We start from the raw sequence: 21,373 nt of genomic DNA, 5'->3' as shown, positions 1-21,373 counted from the left end.
TTTTAATATATATATACTTCATTTGTGTTATTTTTGGAGTACTATGGAGAAATGTGACCAACCCCATCTGGAGTATATTCTCTGCAGCAACTGGTTCAGTGACGCTTCACATGAAGGCCGGCTGTGGAAGTCTTGCTGGGTGCCTGCGAGTCCTCCAGGCACACTTAAAAATAGCTCTCTGGATGTATGCAGGGAAAACAGGAAGTGCAAAGTCAGACCATCTTCTCCATCAAACCCAGCAGTGTCTTCACCAGAAATGGGTGGGCTGCATTTGTCCCTTGGGAAGTTTCGGGGGGGGGGGGGGCACATGCTAGAGGTGGGAAGGGCCAGAAGCAAAAATGCAGGGAGCAAAGTATAAATCAGGCATCCCCAAACTTCGGCCCTCCTGATGTTTTTGGACTACAATTCCCATCATCCCTGGCCACTGGTCCTCTTACCTAGGGATCATGGGAGTTGTAGGCCAAAAACATCGGGAGGGCCACAGTTTGGGGATGCCTGGTCTAGGACCTTGAAGAGGCCAGAGTTCAAATCCCCACTCAACCATGAAGCTCATTGGGTGACCTTGGGCCAGTCACTGTCTCTCAGCCTAACCTATTTTACAGGGTTGTTGTGAGGATAAAATGAGAGAGCAGAGGAACCAGGTACGTCACCTTGATCTCCTTGGAGGAAAAAAGGTGGGATATAAATGCAATAAACAAATAACAGCATGATCAGAGTCTGAGGACACAATACAGCCATTAAAAACCCTCAAAGACGGTGCAGAGCAGGTCATGGGCTGGGAAGAGGCAAGGCAGGGGGTGTGGGCCAGGGTGGGTCTTCAGGACTGGATAAAGGCCAGGAAAGCCACACACAACCCCCCCCCCCCAGGCCTAAGGTTTCACACCTCAGATCCACACACTGCCTGGCAGAGTCTCTCCAGAGTCTCAAGATGTTGATCTATTCCTGACATTCCCAAAGGGGGAAATATCATCCCCGGTGGGGTGATTACCTAGGGGGTGCTAAGAGGAAGGGCGGCACTGAAAGTGGCGAGTTAAGACTGCTGCTAAGACATTAGGAGACTGGCATCACTTCATCAAACCCAACCATTGCATGAAACATTTACTGAACAGTGAAGTGTATTTACTAAGCAGGGCATCTAACGTTCTTGCTAAATGACTTTGAAAAGCTAGCATCACTGAATCAAGTTTATCAGCTTTGTTGGATTGATTGAATGAAATAGATTTAATTGGATTTTGAATAAAAATTGGGAAATTAATTTTCGCTTCCTTTGAATTTTATTGTGCCATTATCTTCCTTAGTGGGACGTGCAAATCGCTAGTGTGGATAATGTTTTTTATAGGGTGAGATGGAAAGGGGACGAGTTTGTGGAATCAAGAAGGCAGGGGTGTGAAAAAGTCGGGGACCACTTTTCTATACTGCCAATTTATAGTGGGGCTTTCTGCATACAAACACCTGCTCTCCCACTGAACAACCATCCCTCCTTATAAGTTACTTGTAGAATTAGGGAAGAAAGGACCCTGCCTGGGATATCAGCTCTGCCCAAGGCATGACGGGTAACAGCGACAACCGGGGAAAAATAGACATAACATTTTACAAGGACAGGAAGAAACACCACGGGCAGAATAATTGCCACACACAGGAAGAACAAGGATATAGTCTGAGTGCCTCACTTCTAGTTCTATAAATCATTTAATGTGTCAACACGAATAGAAGTTATTAATATTGCAGTTACAGGTGTGTGTTTTCCCAAGACCAGTGAGCACTTTTACTCGATCTCTCCGCCCCGCCCCCCCAACCTCTTTTTTGGGGCGTTTGTGTGTTTGTAGATGGGCTTCTCCGCCTGCCTTGTGTCAAGGTGTGCACCTGACAAGTTTGGGGTTCCCCCCAAAAAAGATCAAGAACTCTGGGTAACCCTTTCCTAAAATAATAAAGCATGAATTTTTTATTTTATTTTTTAAAAAGTGTCCCCAGATTCCTTGGAAAAAATCTGGTAACCATATACTGAATTGAATTTCTCCCTCATCCATAGTTCAGGCCAACAATATTCCCCCTATCCAACAGCACCAGCCAGGTGTGGGGCCAACACCAAATATGTCCCAATTTTAAGGGCCTACAATCCTAACACAAAGGTGGCTTAATCATGGACTGTAGCTCCTATCAGCCTCAATGAGTATGGCCAATGGTCAGGGATGATGGAAGTTGTAGTCCAAAAACACTTGGATGGATGCAGGTTCCCCACTCTAGGTTTACAGCACGACTGCGTGCAGAACCCTGCGAGGGACAAAAAGGACTGAAGTTGTCAGGTGGCAAAGCATCCTGCTACCCTTCATATATCTTGGCTTCAAAACTCCCACCAGCCTCAGCTTTGCCAGCTGGGAATGATGGGAGTTGCAGTCTAAAAGTTCTGGAGGCAACTGGATAGAGAAGGTCTACTCTAGAGGAACCAATGTGACGTTCTCCATGTGAAGAAGCTTCATATACATGAGAGGAGTTAAGTTCCTACCAGTGGAGATTCTCTAGCAAGAATTAATCGAAGTGGATTCTCTAGTACAGTGGAACCTTGGTTTACAACAATAATCCATTCCGGAAGCCCAGTTGTAAACCAAAACAGGCTGTAACCCAAGGCGCGATTTCGCCAATGGGGCCTCCCCCCCAAAATGGGTTGTAATCCAAAAGAAAGGGACATGCAGTTCCGGGTTTGACGTGGCTGTAATTCAAAGCGGTTGTAATCCAGCAAAGATTTGTCATATACAATGACATCAGCAGGACTTTAGCCAGGGCCATCTTACCCATAGGCACTAGGGGTGCGGGACACCTGGGCATCAGGCTTTCAGGGGCACCAGGACAAGAGTCTGGGGCCCCAGAGTTGAGTCTGGGGAAGAGCCTTCCTGTCGGTTGGTGTGCCGCGGCGAGCTCTTCTGTTGGGGGCGGCTCTGCACCACAAGTTCGGGGGCGACTAAGCCCTCCTGCACGCCTGGGACTGGACAATCGGGGGGGGGGGGCTGCTGGGCAGATCTTTGCACCCCGGCGCCGCATACGTTTAAAACAGCCCTGGCTTTAGAAATGCTGTTTCAAAGGGAAGGTGAACAGTTCTCCAAAGCAGTTTTCGAAAGCAACTTAAATACCAAGCATTTTTCACATCATCATCACCGGTGATAAAAACACAGATGCACCAAGAAAAAATAACTTCAAATTGTACAGCGGACTCAAAGAAAAAGTTCCACAGTGTCTGCTTTGTAGAAAGACAAACCTGTAGACTTAACCAGGGATTAGAACTGAGTCCTTGGTGTCTGCCTCTGGGGGGAAGATATGAGGTGGGATTTTAGGAGAGAGAGAGAGAGAGAGAAAGAGAGAGAGAAGTCCGAGCCAGCAGAGAGAGGGGGGCAAATCTGGAGACAGAGCAGAGGGTCAAAGGGGCTCCCAAATACTCACCTTCAATCTCAATAGACTTCTGCAAGCTAAAGATGGAACACATCCTGATCTCGTGTGCGGATTCTTTGGATCAGTTTACGCCAACAGAACGGAAAGAGAGTCGGTGGAATGCAAGAGAAACCAGGCCTGGCTAACACAAAGCTAAGGAGCCTGGCAGAATGGATGGGGGGGAGAGATAAGAGGAAGGAGACTCACAGGACAATTCAAAAGGTGCAATTAAAAGAAAAGTGAGTCTCACGGAGTGGAAACGCTGAGTTGCAGAGCTCTAGTAGATAATCACCACTTGCGGACGGGCAACACGGAGTTTCCAACTGTACTAATAACACACCGTAGGGTTAAAGACAGATTTTTGTTTTTTTTGGGGGGGGGGAATCCAGAGGTCATGTGCTCAGCTGGATCCAGCAGCAATGTAGGGAGGGGGTGCTGAGATTTATTTGCAACTACAGTACAATTGCATCTTATGCTCATTTAGCCTGCGTGATCTCGAACTTACATGGCTGAAGGCCGGCCAGTTGAAACTGCACCACTTAAATGAAGCAAGACAGAAAGCTTAAAAGCTCTCTTTGTGCCAGATCTTTTTAATGTTTTCCAGTGTCGAGATTTTAAGCTCCCTGCCTTGCTTTGGGGGGGGGGGTTAGAGGGACGAGGCCCGCTCAGTGTATGGGTCTTGGGAGTACAGGAGAGTTCTCTCTCTCTTCCTTACCTGCTAGCCACAGGGCTGTTCCACTGGTTTGGATGTACACAATTTCCACGTAGATGGAGAACCCTTGGAACTGAACCCCCACGTGAGATGCAACTGTAGAGCACTTGGGGCCAATTCGCATGACCACTGGCAGGGTGAAATGGAAAGCGTTCCTTGGGCTGCACCACTTCAAGCTGCTGGAGAAAGGCTTGGAAGCAGGATTCCTGCAGGTCAGCGGAAATGAACTTTCCCCAGCCCAAGGAGCTGCATTCCTACCTGGGCAATTTTCAGAAGGCCATGGACAAGGAGGGGGCAGAGGTAGAAGGAAAGGTGGGCAGAGCAACAAATGTTCGTTTTACCTCCACACACATGCCTGGGGCTACATTTGAAGGCGACCCGGAAACTACAACTAATCCAGAATGCGGCAGCTAGACTAGTGACTGGGAGCAGCCGCCGAGACCACATAACACAGGTCTTGAAAGACCTACATTGGCTCCCAGTACGTTTCCAAGCACAATTCAAAGTGTTGGTGCTGACCTTTAAAGCCCTAAACGGCCTCGGTCCTGTATACCTGAAGGAGTGTCTCCACCTCCATTGTACTGCCTGGACACTGAGGTCCAGTGCCGAGGGCCTTCTGGTGGTTCCCTCGTTGCAAGAAGCCAAGTTGCAGGGAACCAGGCAGAGGGCTTCTTGGTAGTGGCTCCCACCCTGTGGAACGCCCTCCCACCAGATGTCAAAAACAACTACCAGACTTTTAGAGGACATCTGAAGGCAGCCCTGTTTAGGGAAGTTTTTAATGTTTAATAGATTATTGTATTTTAATACTTCTGTTGGAAGCCGCCCAGAGTGGCTGCGGAAACCCAGCCAGATGGGTGGGGTATTAATAATAAATTATCATCATTATTGTATATCCACCACCCATACAAGCAAGAGGCATAGTCAGAGTTCCAGGACACTTTCCAGCAGCATTTGAAATTTGCCAAGCACTAAATAGAGAGACCCTGTAGGTGAGGAATAGCTTCACCAACTTTGATAGACAATATCTTAAGTACATGGATGCACAGGAGAGTCCTTTCCCTTTGAAGTCAGTAAGAGCATCACCTTTGGGAAAGAAATTGTGCTTCTAATCAGAGGTGCCATGGGCACTGTCACACAATTAAAGGTAAAGGGACCCCTGACCATTAGGTCCAGTCGTGACCGACTCTGGGGTTGTGCGCTCATCTCGCATTATTGGCCGAGGGAGCCGGCGTACAGTTTCCAGGTCATGTGGCCAGCATGACAAAGCCGCTTCTGGAAAACCAGAGCAGCACATGGAAATGCCATTTACCTTCCCACTGTAGCGCTTCCTATTTATCTACTTGCATTTTGACATGCTTTCGAACTTCTAGGTTGGCAGGAGCTGGGACCAAGCAACGGGAGCTCACCCCGTCACAGGGATTCGAACCGCCAACCTTCTGATCAGCAAGCCCTAGGCTCAGTGGTTTAACCACAGCGCCACCTGGGTCCTAACACAATTAGGACTGTGCTATTCAGCTGCCTGGGTTAATATACAAACCTCTGTCAAAGTTTGTATCTTAGGGTCAAGAAGGGGGGGGGGAAACATGCACACAAAATAAAAAAGGACAAATGAGGACAGAGATTTGTACAAAATTTGCATAAGCTGATTCATATATGTGTAGATCCAAATTTAGAAACAATTGCTATAATTACAGGGCATCTCAGTATCGTATGGGAGGCTGCAACCAGGTGACCTGTGGGTCTGCTCACTGGGTGTTGGTGAAAACATCAAGGCTCCCACCCCCCCTTCCCATGGTTCTTTATCTTAAAATCAGACTAAAACACTCATCTGACTATATATTTAAAAACGGCATGTCCTGCTCACCCAGCTTGAACAATGAGCGCAAGAAAAGGCACCAACAACCCTCCAAATTAAAAACGAGGGGGTGTTCTCAACTACGTTTTACTCAGAGTAGACCTAATGAATTTATTATGGCTAAGTTAGGTCCATTAAAGTCTACTTAGTTACACAGTGCAGAGATAAAACTATGGCACTTCCTCCCAAAGGAGGCAGTGATGGCCGCCAACCTAGACAACTTTAAAACAGGATTAGACAAATTCACGGAGGAGAAGACCATCAATAACTACTAACCAGGCAGAGGCAGGAGTGTTTCTGATTAATAGTTGCTGGAAACCGCAAGGGGGAGCCCTCTTGTGCTCAAACCCTGCTTGCTGGTTTCCCAGAAGCATCTGGGTGGCCCCTGTGAGAACTGGACTCGATGGGCCACTGGCCTGATCCAGCAGGCTCTTCTTACGTTAATTTCAAGAGGCCTGGAGAGAGAATTTGACAAATGGGGAGCTACCACTGAAAAGGCCCCATTCTCACATCACACACACACACACCCCACACCTCCGTTGGATGGGGCACATGAAGAATGGCCATAGATGATGAGCACAGGGTTCAGGTTATGAAGCACGTATCCATCTATACCTCCTTCCAGGGTATAAAAGACCCTGGGAGCAGAGGGGAAAGCACATAAGCCTGAGGCACACCGTGTAGGAAACTACAGCTTCCTGTTATGTTTGAACTCATCCAGAACTTCTGACCATTTCCCACCCTCCGCATGCCATGCTTATAAGCGCTTTTGCAAATTCTCTCGCACAATTTAAAATACCACAAAGGAGACAGGTGCTTTCTGCAGTTGAGAAGCAACAGCTAGTAAGAGTTTTCCTGGCTCCACTGCCAGCTCACACAAGCCAGCCACATGTGGACTGCCCTGTTGCTAATTCCTATTTCTGTGCTGTAGAGTTTATTCACAGTTGGGAAGAAGGAACTTGCTCACTGTTACATATTATGTATTTAGTTTGACTGCAGTACTCATTCTCATGGGACCCAGGTGGCGCTGTGGTTAAACCACTGAGCCTAGGGCTTGCTGATCAGAAGGTCGGCGGTTCGAATCCCTGTGACGGGGTGAGCTCCCGTTGCTCGGTCCCAGCTCCTGCCAACCTAGCAGTTCGAAAGCATGTCAAATGCAAGTAGATAAATAGGAACCGCTACAGCGGGAAGGTAAACGGCGTTTCCATGTGCTGCTCTGGATTGCCAGAAGCGGCTTTGTCATGCTGGCCACATGACCTGGAAGCTATACGCCGGCTCCCTCGGCCAATAATGCGAGATGAGCGCGCAACCCCAGAGTCGGTCACGATTGGACCTAATGGTCAGGGGTCCTTTACCTTTACTCATTCTGGCCACCGTGGCTGCAGTTCTTACCCTGCCCACAGTGGCTGCAGTTCTCACTCAGGTCCACAACATGCAAATGAAGAATTGAGACTGCTGTTCATGGATTGGGTAACTAGGGGAAGTCTGTTACTGTTGCAAGTTATTGAGTACTATATAAGCCAGCTGGCTAAGCTATTGTGCAGTCCAGGACTCAGAGCTGAAATAAAGAGCTGGTGGTTTTAAGAGCTGTGTCTTCATCCATCTTTCCCACGACTCAACACTCACCCAGGAGAAGTGAATCTCTTCTCAGCAAAGAGAGGTGCATTGAGTACACTTATTCGCCCCCAAAGAGATGCTTCCTTTAGCAAAGGTCAGGCAGAGATGATTCGCTATGGCAAAGATGAGATGCTACACGCAGAGTGGTAACTATTTATAGAGTGGTAGCAAGCACAGTCTTGTGGCAGCAACAAGCCCGGTAGATTTGTTCTGGCATGGGCCTGGTGAAGTGGCCTCTAGCCCAGAAAAGGTTATGCCACAATAAATCTGTTGATCTTTAAAGGGTGACAAGACACTTGGTTGTTTTTTTAGGAAGATCAAAGGGTTGCCGCCTACTCCCCGCAACATCTAGCAACTACAGGAGACGTAACATCAATGTGTCAAAGGTTTGTGCCTCCCACCCCCAATTCCAAATGGCAACCGGTGATGTGGAGTAAAGGAGCTGCAATGACATCACAGCATGCATTCAAACTGGCTGGACATTTCCACAAGGCAGGGGAGGTAGGAAGGAAGGGATGCAGGGCTGATTGCTTCAGCATCAGGAGCCGAGGAGGATCAGGTTCAGAATGAATCTCTCCCCAGGTATGAAAATGAAGATGATTAAATTAAATGGGGATGGAGGAGAACTAGGCTTTTTGGCTACAGGCGCACGGGACAGCAATTGAGAGAGGCCAAAGCACTACACAGCAAGCCACAAGTGCCAAAGACACTAGGAGAGAGATGATATGCAAGTGTTTTATACACCAATGCTAGAAGCCTCTGAGACAATATGGCGAACTGGAGTGCTTTGTCTTAAGAGGATGGCATTGATACAGGGAGCATGGTAGAATAGATGTGGAATGGAGAAAACCAGTGGGACACAGTGATCTCTATAGGAAGGACCTCACACCTCTGATTCCCACAATTAATACCACTTGCCAATCTCACCCACAGAGTGATCTGGGAGCTGCAGGTGGCCTCCAGAGGTCATTGATCATGCTGCAGGTAAGAAGAATAGCAAGTGCCACTTTAAGTGTTACTAGAGGGCACAGAATCAGAGCCATGGAGCATCTGCCTCAGTTGTTTGCCATGACCCAACCACCTGTCGAGCGGTGAAGAGCTGCCGGGTCACACTTAGTCATCGAGCAAAAAGTACCTGTGAAGCTCCCTAGTTCTTGGAAGATGGAGCCTTCACTACCACTGCCTTTGAGAACCCCTGGCAGAAAGCCACGCAACCCCTGCTTAAAAGCCTCAAGTGAAGGAGTCTCCACCATCCAGTCCTCAAATAGCTCTTAGCCTCAGAAAGTTCTTCCTGACCTTTAGTTGTTATCTCCTATCTTGTCATTGGAGGCCATTGGTTCAGGTCCTCCCCTCTGGAGCAGCAGAAAGCAAGCTTGCTCCACATGCACATGGTCCGTACAAAAGGGGCTGAGAACAGGAAGGAGAGAGCCCAGCTCATGAAAGCCAGACCAAAGAGAAGAGCTTGGGGCTGTTTCTTAAACAGATCCATTAAATAAAGCATCTCCCTCGATTTTCAGCCCATCCTCAGCAGGTGATTGGAGAGTGGACAGGAATCTTGTTCTACAGTGATGCATCTTGGATCACTCCTTTCCACCTTGCCATCTATTTTTTTGCCATTATGCAAGGCAGCAAGCCAAACAAAGCTAATGAGTGAAGCTAATTAAGAACAGCCCCAATCTAAAGCAAGAAAGGAACGCAGCAAAGGCCTTAAGAAGTCCATTTCACAAAACTGCAATAGGGCAGATGCCCAGAGTGAATCTGATGCTCATTTGGTCAAGGTGAACAGCGCTGGTGCCAAGGGCTGGCATGGCCCCACACCCCAGCAGAGGGGCCCATTGACCTGAGCCCCCTGGACCAGCTCCTCCTCCTCCCCTTCAAGACTGCAACCTGCTCCCTCTGGCCCAGAGGGGAAGAGCAAGAAAACACCAGCAGGGGTGTCAAGAAAGAGGGGCAGGCCCACCGTCTGCTTCTTCCTTGGCTCTGCCTAGCAAGCAACAGCTGGCACCAATGGCGGTGGAAGGAATCCTTTGAGGGCATCCTGCCCAAGATCCCCTGGAGCCAGCACTGAAGACAAAGGAGCTCCAGGTCTACTTTAGAGCCAGGACTAGGGTAAGGACTAGCATAGGGGAAAGGGACCTCTAGCCCTCCACATGTTGCTGGAGGACTACACCTCCCATCATCCTTGAGTCCACTGGCCATGCTTGTGGGGTTGATGGGAGTTGGGAACCCAATAGCATTTGATGAGCACCATCTCCCCACCTCCACTGGGCTAGAACACTGCAGGAAGGCCAAGGAGACCTGGCTCCAAATTTATACTTGGCCATGATGCTCACTAGGTGACTTGGACAGGGGCGTACCCAGGATAAAAATTAGGGGGGGCAAGGGGCGGGGGCAAGGGGCGGGAGGGGAGGGGCCACAGTGGGAATGTGGGCGGGGCTACATTGCCTCCGCCTCCCCGGTCTTCCGAGGAGGCGGCCCCAGGCTCCCGCTCCCGGCGCGAAGCTCCAGAGGCGCACGGGGAACACGAGCCTGTGGCTGCCTCCTCCGCGCCTCCCCGGTCTTCCGAGGAGGCGGCCCCAGGCTCCCGCTCCTGGTGCAAAGCTCCAGAGTCGCGCGAGGGGAACGCGACCCTGTGGCTGCCTCCTCCGCTTACGCTCCCCACTCCTGCTTAGCGCTCCTCCGATACGCTCCCCGCGCGCCTCTGGAGCTTCGCGCCGGGAGCGGGAGCCTGAGGCTGCCGCGCCTGCGCCCCTCAGGCTTTTGCTTCTAGGGGGGGCAATTGCCCCCTCCTGCCCACCCCTGCCTACGCCCATGTCAGCCTAACCAACCTCCCAGGGATGTTGGGAGGGGGAAGAATGAAGTGGGAGGGACCAGGCTACCACAAGCTGATTGGAGGAAAGATGGGGACACCATTCATATGAAGTGCAAAAAATAAATAAATATTTTACCTGTGCCATATATTTAGTCATTCTGCATCTTGTTTGTTGGCTTGATGCCAAAACATTGATAAGATACAATGGATATACCAAAGTTTACACACTTAAAAGGAAGATCAAGCAGCCAGGCCTCCTGGAAGAGGGGTTGACCTCCGATGTTCCCGTCCACAAGGCAGTTTGCAGCAGATGGGACCAGAGAAAGGGGGGAAAGGACACTGGCCAGCCAGAGCAGGCTCCAGTCTCTTCTTGATGCATGTATTACAGAGATTGTATGTGTATACACAAACATGCGCACACACGCAAACAAACAAACACACACACAACACAAACACCCTGGACCCAGCAGGTCTAAGAGATTGCCTCCATCGTTATGTCAGCACATGACAGTGGAGATTAAGAGACCACTCCTGGCCATGCTTGTAACTGGTGCGTCAAACTGGGGCCACAAGGGGATACAGGAGGGCATTACCTGGAAACTCATCAAAGCACAAGTTCTAGAAGGATGTTTACTTGGGCCACTCCCTGTGAACATACAGTGCCTGAAACGGACAAGAGAACCGCCTCCCCCAGCCTCTATGAGCCCTACCTGCGAGATCTTCACATTCAGTGAGACAGGTAAAAAGGGGAATCTACACATACAGGCTCTGCACAATCCCAGAGTCCCCATTCTTTTGGAGATCCAGTGCACAAGAGGGTCCTGTCACAAGCAACATGCAGATGATGGGGACAGGCCATGTGAGGCTCTGGGGCAGGAGAGTCAGATGGGAGAGTCTTGCAGCGGCAGAATGAACGTTACCACTGCAGACTGCAGACTGGGACATACAGTTTTCCAATGCTTAAAACAAAACAAATCAGTCATGATTCCCCAAAAGTAAAATAGGGGGGGGGAGGAATCCATCCCAGACCTTTGTTGCACTACTTTTCTATTTGCAAGGAGTTTGCAGGGTTTTGTTTTTTAGACTAGGAAGGAGGTCTTTGTTCTGGACCTGTGGGCACAGGGGTTTTTTTCCCACTGATAGTGCTTTAAAAATGTGATTCCCCCGCTGACCTGAGGTGGTTTAGTCCAGGGCTAGGTGGTGCTGTCAGGACTCTGTCGGCTTATTCCAAAGCATGCCTGGAACAAGGACAGGGTTCTTCCAGAAACAAAGCAAACTTTGACCACTTGGACTGAAACTTTGACTGAAGAAGTGTGCATGCACACGAAAGCTCATACCAATGACAAACTTAAGGTTGGTCTCTAAGGTGCTACTGGAAGGCATTTTTTTATTTTGTTTCAACTACGGCAGACCAACACAGCTACCTACCGGTACCTGTAACTTTGACCACAATTCATATTGACTTTTGGTGGCCATGGAAAAAGCAAGCAAGCTGGAGTTTAAAAAGCAAGGCAATATGGAGTTTTGCAACAAATGTGTTATCTGCTGTGAGCCAATGGGGTGGACTGCAAAAATGAAGAGGGTGCATGAACGATTTATCAAACTTCTTGCCACCCCCATCCCTGGAACCTAGAGAAGGATACCAATGCATTTTAAAATTTATTAAAATATTAACATACAACTAAAATAAATCCTGCTCAGAGCTTAAATACGCAGCAAGGCCTGTCAAACAGCTCAGATTAGTGGGGGAGAAACAGGAAAAAAGTGTCCTGGCATGGCTCATCTACTCTGATAAAAATTCTTCTTAAATAATCATTTTAAAATGACTACTAAAGCGCTGCTAATGCTACCAGCCACCCCGGAAGTGAAGTGAGTTCCAGTTTGCTTACACTTTCCAATGAATGAAAGAGACCAAAGTTCTCTGAACAAAGAGTAAATTATCCAAGGCCACAGTTACACCGTACGGTTAAAGAACCACGATGCCACTTTAAACCATCATGACTTTCCCCCAAAGAATTCTGAGAGACGTAGTTTGTTAATGGTGCTGAGACCCCTATTCCCCTCCCACAGCTACAATTCCCAATGTTCCCTGGAAGAGGAATGGGCAGTTAAACCACTCTGGGCCTGTCTTGAAAAGACCCTCCAGGAATGGAAGTATAACCCATTACATCTGACTAGAGATACATGATTGGCCGTGCTCAAAGACACCCCCCTCCAACGTGGCACCGCTGTTCTCACGCAGATCACAACACCATTTGGCAGTGGCAATCAGCTGTACCTTTGTGTATACTCAATGGGCATCAATGAATGAAACATACACAAGCACACCCACTTCTCTCTCCTGTGGCAGCAGGCAACCTTTATAATTACAGCTGTGAGTGCAAAATCCAATCCAGCTCACAAACAAATCCAATTTCAACATTAAGAACATAGCCTATGGTTTGAGGGGAGGGGGCAGTGCTGCAGCCAAAGAAAGGGGAAGGGAAACCATCCTGTGTTTTCAACACAGGTCTCCCCTGTAATGATTGAGAGTCACACTGGGTGCCTGGCAACACACCTCAGGCACATCCAGGAGCCTCAGCCAAATCTACACCATCCACGCATGTCCTTGGGAGTGCAAGCAAAGCTGCTTACTGGCATCACAGTGATGGAAGAAGCCTTTCCTGCTAGATTTCTGCTTGCAGGGCCATGTTTAACAGCCTGCCAGTAAAAAGAAGGCAGCACACACGTGCCCAGCCCAGTCAGTCCCCAGGAGAGAGAGCTTCTGTCCAACTGAGTTGTCTTGCAGCACTTGGCCATAAGAGGTTGGTATGCAGATCTGAGGTGAGGTCTTTCTCTCTGTTCAACAGATCCATTTGCTAGAAAGGTGTTACACCTTCCTGACCCACATTATTGCCAAATAAGCTGAAGACTATTTCCTGCTGGGAAACGATTGTTTGTTTACGTCCTGCTCAGTTTGAGAGCTTTTGCTATTAGCTCCGCCCCCAGCTCAAGCTCCACCCCCTCAGCCTCCAAGCACAGCCAGACCCACCAAGCTGTATTCCACCTGTCTCATGGTCTGAGCCTTAGAGGCTCTAGCAACCTTTATCAAACATCGTTTAATAAGGATTCATCTTTTGCGCCTTGGCAAACATCTCAAGTTCAGTAGCAGGGCACCCACTTGGCATGCAAAGGTCGCAGAGTCAATCCTCAGGGTCTCTAGTTAAAAGGATCAGAGAGCAGAGGGCGAGAGAGGCTCTCCTCTTTGCCCAGGCCTCAAATGCTTCTGCCAGGTTGGAAGGATAAGCAGTCTGACAACTTCTGACATTTGGAAGAAGTCTGCTTACTGCTGTAAAAAAACAACAACCTCACCCACAAGAATTGAGGGCAACCTGCCAAAAACAGCTTTTAAAAGTGGAGAGCTTACTCATTCTCGAAAGACAGAGAGCACAGTGGAGGAACTGGGAACTACCAGTTGCTTCGAAGCCTTTTGCATTGCGTTCTGAATGCATTCCTAATGCAACCACAGAAGCCCAGAAATTCCAGAGGAGCAAGCTGTAGTTCTGGGTTGGTGTGGAGCCTCTCACACCCCTGCCAGATCTCTCAGGGGCCAAGAGAATCTTGAGCATATAACAACTTTTACAGCTTCCCCCAAACATGGTAGCAACAGAATGTCAGATCTGCCCAAATATCTCCGGCACACCTGAGCCCTAGCACTCTGACCTGGAACTGTTAGAAAGAGCTGGCCTTTCAGAAGCTCCAAGTGCTGTCTCCCTGAGTTCAATGCCTGCTCATTAAAAGGACCTCTAAGGCTCAATTGATCACTTTTGTTCTCCCTTCAAAGAAAGATATGGGAAGCTGCCTTATACCAAGTCAGACCACGAGTTCATCTATCTCAGAACTGCCTGCACTGTCTGGGAGGGGCTCTCCAGGGGTTCAGGCAGGGGACATTCCCAGCCCTACCTGGAGATGCTGCTGGTGGGGGTTGAACCTGGGGTTTTCTACATGCAAAGCATGAACTTCTACCTGGAATTGGGCTGGGGGGGGGGCCTCAGTGGCTCCTTGAGTGATGCCTCCCTTCTCTGCCTGAGCTTGCCTCCAAGGGCAGAGGTGAAACAGAAGCCAAGGGAACACGCCCAGTTCAAGACACAAGCAATCAGAAGAACTACCCACTTAATGGAGTGAAGTATTTAAATCTCACTGGTGGATGTGCTCTCATTTCACAATGGGCCTGGACAGGCAAAAGTCTCTAACCCTTAGACCTTTTTGCCTTACTCCCAGACCAGGGTTGGATCAGCTGACCGACCTCTGAGCCCTTTCCAGCCTTCCTTTGACAGTGGATGAGTGCAAGGAACATCAGCCACGCCACATCAGGTCAACATTATCCCAAGCCACAGTTTGGGCTAACCATGGTTAAAAACACAAACAATGGGTTGAGCTTCCAGACCTGCAGCTTTCGAGTAATCTTTCGTCTTATGGTGCTGCTGCTCAGTGCTCCACTGCAGGGTTCCCTTGAAATAAAGGCAGTAACCACAGTTTCCCCATCCAGACATCATGCCCAACCAAGGTTTCCTTAACCTTATCTATGGAAGTGTAATGTCTAAGCTGGGTACTGTAAGCCACAGAAGCTGGTAGAGATCAAGTGCATTCTGACAGGGAAGATGGAATCTGATTTGAATGGAGGCATGAAAAAGAAAAAGGAACAGGCAGCTCAACTGTAAGCAATGAACTTTTTCTATACAGCTACATTTTCAGAGATCCAGCCACTTATCTTGGGGAAGTGCCAATATATTGTTCAGATAACTGCTGCAGAGAGCGAGTCACTATCTATTCAATAGCAGGAGGGGGAGAGAGAGAGAGAGTGAGTGAAACAAGTAGGACACAGTAATTACAGCAATTTTCCAGAACCAAATGCAAAATCGGGATGGATTAATGGGGTTACGGGATCTCATTTAGCCCCTGATTCGACAGCGCAAGTGCCACTGAGTTGCACCAGGGCATAACCTGCTGCAAACAGAGCCAGCCTCCATCTCCCTGCCATGGCTTTGCAAAGGTTAAAAGGAGATCACACACACACACACACACACACACACACACACACACACACACACACAGAACAGGTGAAGACGGGAACTTGAGTTTATACAGGCAAAACATCAATGCAGTACCAGGCAGAACTTAACAAGAAGAACAAAGCAGGGGGAGTTCTCACAGAGGAGAACAGTGTGCGTGTGGATTTCCCAGAACTAAGCCAAGTGCCAAGGAAGACTGGAACACCAACCTCTGCAACAGCTTGTCCCAACTTCTGATAGCTATGGTTCACCTTCATGTTTCCAAAGGTGTAAGTCACAGGTCCTCTGAGAAGCCATCAGGGAAGGTGGTAGAGCATCGGTTCTTCACACAGAAGGCTCAATCCCCGGCCATACAGCCACGACTCTGGCTTCAAACTCTGAAACCAGTGCAATGAACTGCCTTAGTATGTAGCAGCTCTATATGCTCAGAGGAGCCCCATACTATTGAACTCCCGAGCAGGAGTTCATGCAGTGACACAAAAAAAACCTCTTCCGAGATGCAGCAAAACTACCAGGGCAATGACTCATGCAGAGATGCAGTGGGGATCCTCATTTACAGATGAGCTCTTCAGAGTTCACTGGAGTTTCACCTACTGTACCAAAGCACATGGACAGCTCTTCCAAGGCCTGCAGGTTGGACATTATTGGCTGAGAACAGCCTTCCCAAGTCTGGTGCCCTCTGGGTGTTTGGAAATAAAATTCCCACCAGCCCAGGCCAGCACGGCCATAGGATAATGGTGGTATGGGACTGATCTTAATTAAGTGTTTTTGGATGCTCTTAATGGTTTGAGGGTGTTTTTTTTCATTGCTTTAAATATTTCAAGTTGTTTTCTTTATATATTTAATTCCATCTTGTCAGGATCGTGTGGTGGTTGCTCACGAGCAGGCATCCCCAAAGTTCGGCCCTCCAGATGTTTTGGCCTACAACTCCCAGGGATGATGGGAATTGTAGTCCAAAACATCTGGAGGGCCGAACTTTGGGGATGCCTGCTCACAAGTAACAACACCAAACTCCAACCTGACTATTTACAGGTTTATTGTGCATACAGTGCAGAGCTACGAGTTCATGTCTATCTCAGTCAATAGCAGAATCCGGGAGTGCCCTTTTCCGGTTACGATCCCAGCAGAAAATCTTAGGCACCCCCAGTCTTCTCCTACCCTCTTTGCGTTTGAGCCCCCTGCATAATTGGGGCGACGGAAGTGGCGTCTCCCTCTCTGAGCCCTCCAGGCTCCTCCCTGTGCTGACCACCTCCCTCTCCTCACCACTGGAGGCGTTGCTGCTTTCCCAGCTGGAAGAGGTACTACTGGAGAGTCGGGGCCGGGGATCCCTGTATCCCAATCTCCCTTCCACCTTCTTCCGTGGACCCTGTGGGAGCTCCCCGACACATCTTTTTGTCACCACTCCATGTCCATTTGGAAAGGTACCTAAGAGTTATCTAACCCAACTCCCTGCAACGTAGGAATCACAATAATAATAACAATAATAATAATTTATTATTTATACCCCGCCCATCTGGCTAGTTATCCCCAGCCACTCTGGGCGGCTTCCAACAGAAGAATAAAATAATCCATTAAAGATTAAAAGCCTCTCTAAACAGGGCTGCCTTCAGATGTCTTCTAAAAATCTGGTAGCTGTTTTTCTCTTTGACATCTGATGGGAGGGCATTCCACAGGGCGGGCGCCACTACCGAGAAGGCCCTCTGTCTGGTTCCCTGCAACTTGGCTTCTCGCAACGAGGGAACCGCCAGAAGGCCCTCAGTGCTGGACCTCAGTGTCCGGGCAGAACGATGGGGGTGGAGACGCTCCTTCAGGTATACTGGACCAAGGCCATTTAGGGCTTTAAAGGTCAGCACCAACTCTTTGAACTAAATCACAACTAAAGCATCCCTGACAGAGGGGGCATCCCAACCTCTGTTGAAAAATCTCCAATGGAGAAGAGTCCACCACCTTTGGAGGGAGTCTGTTCCACTGTCAAACAGCTTACTGCCAGAAAGTTCTTCCTAATAATTCAGTTAGCTAATTAATTAAAACAGAACACCATTTATCTTTATACACTATGATATTTTCTCCCCTCTCCTCTCATGTAGACCTCCTCTCCCCACTTTTGTTTCTTTCTGGTGGATGCTGTTTCTACACTCCCCTGCCACCCCAATCTTTTCCCTTTTTTTAAAGGAATAGAATACGCTCTTCATAAGAACCTACAAAAAGAGACTTGCAGGGTCAGGACACAGGAGTTCGCTCTCATCCAGCATCCTGTTCTCACTGTGGCCCACAAGACTCCTGTGCGAAGCTCCCTGATTGGGACATTTCAGGACGTACAGAGTTACTAGATTTGCTATCGTTTCACTGAATAATAATAATAGACCTCCGATAGTAAACCTCCAACGAAGGAAAAGATGAAGTAGTGTTCCAAGGAGATGAATTAGAACATTTTCACACAAGCAAGTAACAACTGCAGCCATTGGGATGTTGAAATGTGTGATTTAACACTAGTTTCCATTTATATTTCGGCTGCAGTTACTCAATGAAGCAGTCAACACTGAATTGTATATTCCTTATTTTAAAAGAGCTATCTTGCCTTACGTAAGCCACTTTATATAATTTTTTTAACCCCACAATACAAAGTCTCTCTAAAGTTAGTTTTCAAACCCCCAATACTACAAAACCAAAGAGCAATGGGTAATAGCAGATATAGTTCTAAATATTGACAACCACCTGCTGGCACAGGTGTGTGGAGTACCTTTTTTTAAAAGGGGAGGGGGGATCACAAGTGGCACTGGTGACTACATCCCATAGACAGGACACCATATCAATAAAAGCCCACTGAAAACCCAATGGAAGAGGGGCCCCAGGCCAGCTGCCATTGTTCTTGTGGTGAGAGGGCCTAGGGAAGTGGAGGGAAGTGCATTTTAGGGTTGCCCAACAACCTTTTTAGGTTAGGCCAGAGGTGGGGAACCTGCGGCCCTTTGGGTACCGTTGGACTACAACTACCATCATCCCTGACCACTGGTGCTGCTGGCTACAGGGACTGATGGGAGTTGTAGTCCAAAACATGCAGAGAAAACTAGATGGGGGCAGACTGATTTGAAGCTTTACACCTGTTGGAGACCTGTTAACAGGTGTGAATGAGCAAACTGTGCACAGGTGCTTCAGGGTGCCACAACATCAGGTCGTAAAGTGGGAAGGGGCAAACCTGTGGTCTTCCATGCACTGTTGGAACCAAATCCCACCATCCCTAACAACAGGCCATCCTACCTGGGGATGATGGGAGTCCAGCGACAACACCTGAAGCCATAGTCTTGGGTTAGACTGAGCTTCAGCCCTGGAATGAAAGAAAATCCCCCCACATCTGGGACATTGCAGGGTGCTCCTGCATTCTGGCAACAAGACTGAAGACTGTTTGAGAGTAAGCAATTGCTTCTGGGAGTTTTTAATTGCTTTTTAGAAGGCTGTTTTTAACTGCTGTAATTAATTAGGACTGTAACTAAGTGGAATACAAATTATTGAAATATTTTTCTTTGAAATATTTATTGCATTTCTATCCTGCCTTTTGTTCCCCCAAGACAGCGCAGCCTTCCACAGTCTGCCAAGAGAGCACCCCCTTCCCTGCAAAAATCAACTAACCAACCAGGTGTGCTTGAAAAGGGGAGAGGGATCACCCAAAATCCCACTTTAAAAATGGCAGATGCTAGCTCCTCAGTCTGCTTGCTTCTCTTTAACCTGGAAGCCCATTCCCCCAGACCCCAGCGATGTGTGGGCTGGCTGTGTTTAAGGCACTCTGCACTCACACAGAAACGCCCTTTTTGGGATTCCTGCCTCCTTGTCTCCAACGTGTCTCTGCTCCAGGGTTCTGTTTCGTTGTCTCCAACGTTTCTCTCCCACTTTTCAGCCATTCTCACCAGCATCTCCCAAGGCAGAAGCATGAAGAATTGCAGGCTCACCCCGAACCAAAAGAGGCGGCTCTCGCGTCTCGGCGCACACGCAACCCGTTCTTCAGAAAACAAACGAACCCAATAAGCTGTGTTTTAAAACACTGGCCTTGGAAACACGACACCAACAGGTGGGGGAAAACTTGTGTTCGCCGAACACGTGTGTCAGCTAGCTACGGCATGGGGAGGGGGCTCCACGAGCGCCCATTCCGTGGCAAACTCGAGTCTGGTGCGGGGGCACGTGTGAACAGAACTCCTAGCAGCAAAGAACCAGCAAAAAAAGGCATCCTGCAAGCTTGGGAAGGGATCGCGGTGCACTGGCTCAGGGAGGGGGTCCCCACTCCCCCACCCCACCCCTCGTCCCTTGCCTCGTACTCACCGCTCGGGCGCTCCTCACCGCGGGCAGGGCGAGCCCAAGCGGCCGTTTGCCTCGGCGCGGGGAGCCGAGCGCGCTTCAGCGGAGTCTCCCGGCGGAGAGCAGCGCCGCTGCCCGGCAGATCGCTCCCTCGCCCACTGCCTGTCGCCCTCTCCGAGCGCCAACCACCAGCAGCAACAGCGGAATCGGCGACTCCTCCCAGCTGGGCTCCCGCCTCGCCCTGCCTCGCCTGGGCGGAGGAGCCCTCGGGAAAGAGCCGTCGGCGAGCAGCGGCAGCGGTAGGAGGTGGAGGCGCGTCCCTGTGCAGGCGCTGCGCTCCGGTCAGCCCCGAGTGCACCAGGCGGCGGCGTCGACGGCGCCCACCCGGAAAGCAGGCGGGCGGGCTGGAGCTCGGCCCCTCCCGGGGGGCGGAGGCGCCAAAATCTCCGGAATCTCGTGCCGCCCGTCCCGCCTTCCCTCCGCCTCTCGGGATACTCCCCTTCTGCGCCGATCAAGGCCCCAGGAGGGCAGCCCCACGGGGCGGCGCAAGCAGCGCTCGTAGTTACCAGCCCGCCGGAGCCCAACTGGAACGGGACTCGGAAGGAAAGCCTGGCGGGGAGAGGCTTCCTTCCTTAGAGGAGCGGGACGTCTCCTCTGATGGCGCAACAGACGCGGACTTTTCCCGAGTACAGAAGGCCGCGTAACTTCGGCGCAGGGCCCCCTGCTTTGCTTAACTATGCAGTTAAGCAGCGGTAGCCCATATAGGAGAAGGAAAACTCTGATCCTAAATAATGCTGCATCCCTTTCTTGTTAAGAAACAGGGTTACCCACAGGAAATCATACAAACAGCATTTGCAAGGGCTCAAAGAACATCAAGATCAAAATTGCTGGTACCTAAATCCAAAAAAGCAGAGATATCACCTTGCCTACAAAGGTCTGTATAGTTAAAGCTATGGTTTTCCCAGTAGTGATGTATGGAAGTGAGAGCTGGACCATAAAGAAGGCTGATCGCGGAAGAATTGATGCTTTTGAATTGTGGTGCTGGAGGAGACTCTTGAGAGTCCCATGGACTGCAAGAAGATCAAACCTATCCATTCTTAAGGAAATCAGCCCTGAGTGTTCACTGGAAGGACAGATCGTGAAGCTGAGGCTCCAATACTTTGGCCACATCATGAGAAGAGAAGACTCCCTGGAAAAGACCCTGATGTTGGGAAAGATTGAGGGCACAAGGAGAAGGGGACGACAGAGGACGAGATGGTTGGACAGTGTTCTCGAAGCTACCAACATGAGTCTGACCAAACTGTGGGAGGCGGTGCAAGACAGGAGTGCCTGGCGTGCTATGGTCCATGGGGTCACGAAAAGTCGGACACGACTAAACGACTAAACAACAACAAACAAATCCAAAAATAATCTTTGGCTCTTTTGAATACAACGTTTTGACTTCCTCCATAGAAAGAATTATAAAATGCCATTGGTATGTTATTTCCCATATTCCAGGCTGTGAAAACATGCCCATCTTGGGTAAGAGACGAACAAGATCATTTAGAGACCTTTTGACACACCATCATGATAATTCAAATACCACATTGAAGGGACATTACAGGTGTGGCCACTGCATATGC

The 21,373-nt window shown here is 49.2% G+C and overlaps 1 protein-coding gene across 2 annotated transcripts in view; it reads right to left on the bottom strand.

The window, feature by feature from the left end:
- The window catches only part of CPNE2 (copine 2), an 86,310-nt gene extending 65,865 nt beyond the window's left edge, over window positions 1–20,445 (bottom strand). The window contains exon 1 of one of the 2 annotated variants that reach the window (XM_035117135.2): window positions 19,776–20,445. The gene's annotated coding sequence lies outside the window, so the exon portion shown is untranslated. Of the gene's footprint in view, window positions 1–62; window positions 288–19,775 lie in introns of those variants that run through there. The other variant, XM_035117137.2, reaches the window with a different exon arrangement.
- Window positions 20,446–21,373: the final 928 nt, after the last annotated feature.

Source organism: Zootoca vivipara, chromosome 6 (genome assembly GCF_963506605.1).
Source record: "Zootoca vivipara chromosome 6, rZooViv1.1, whole genome shotgun sequence".
Lineage (NCBI taxonomy): Eukaryota > Metazoa > Chordata > Lepidosauria > Squamata > Lacertidae > Zootoca > Zootoca vivipara.
The sequence above is the reverse complement of the archived record's forward strand: the minus strand, read 5'-3'. Positions and strand labels throughout refer to the sequence as shown.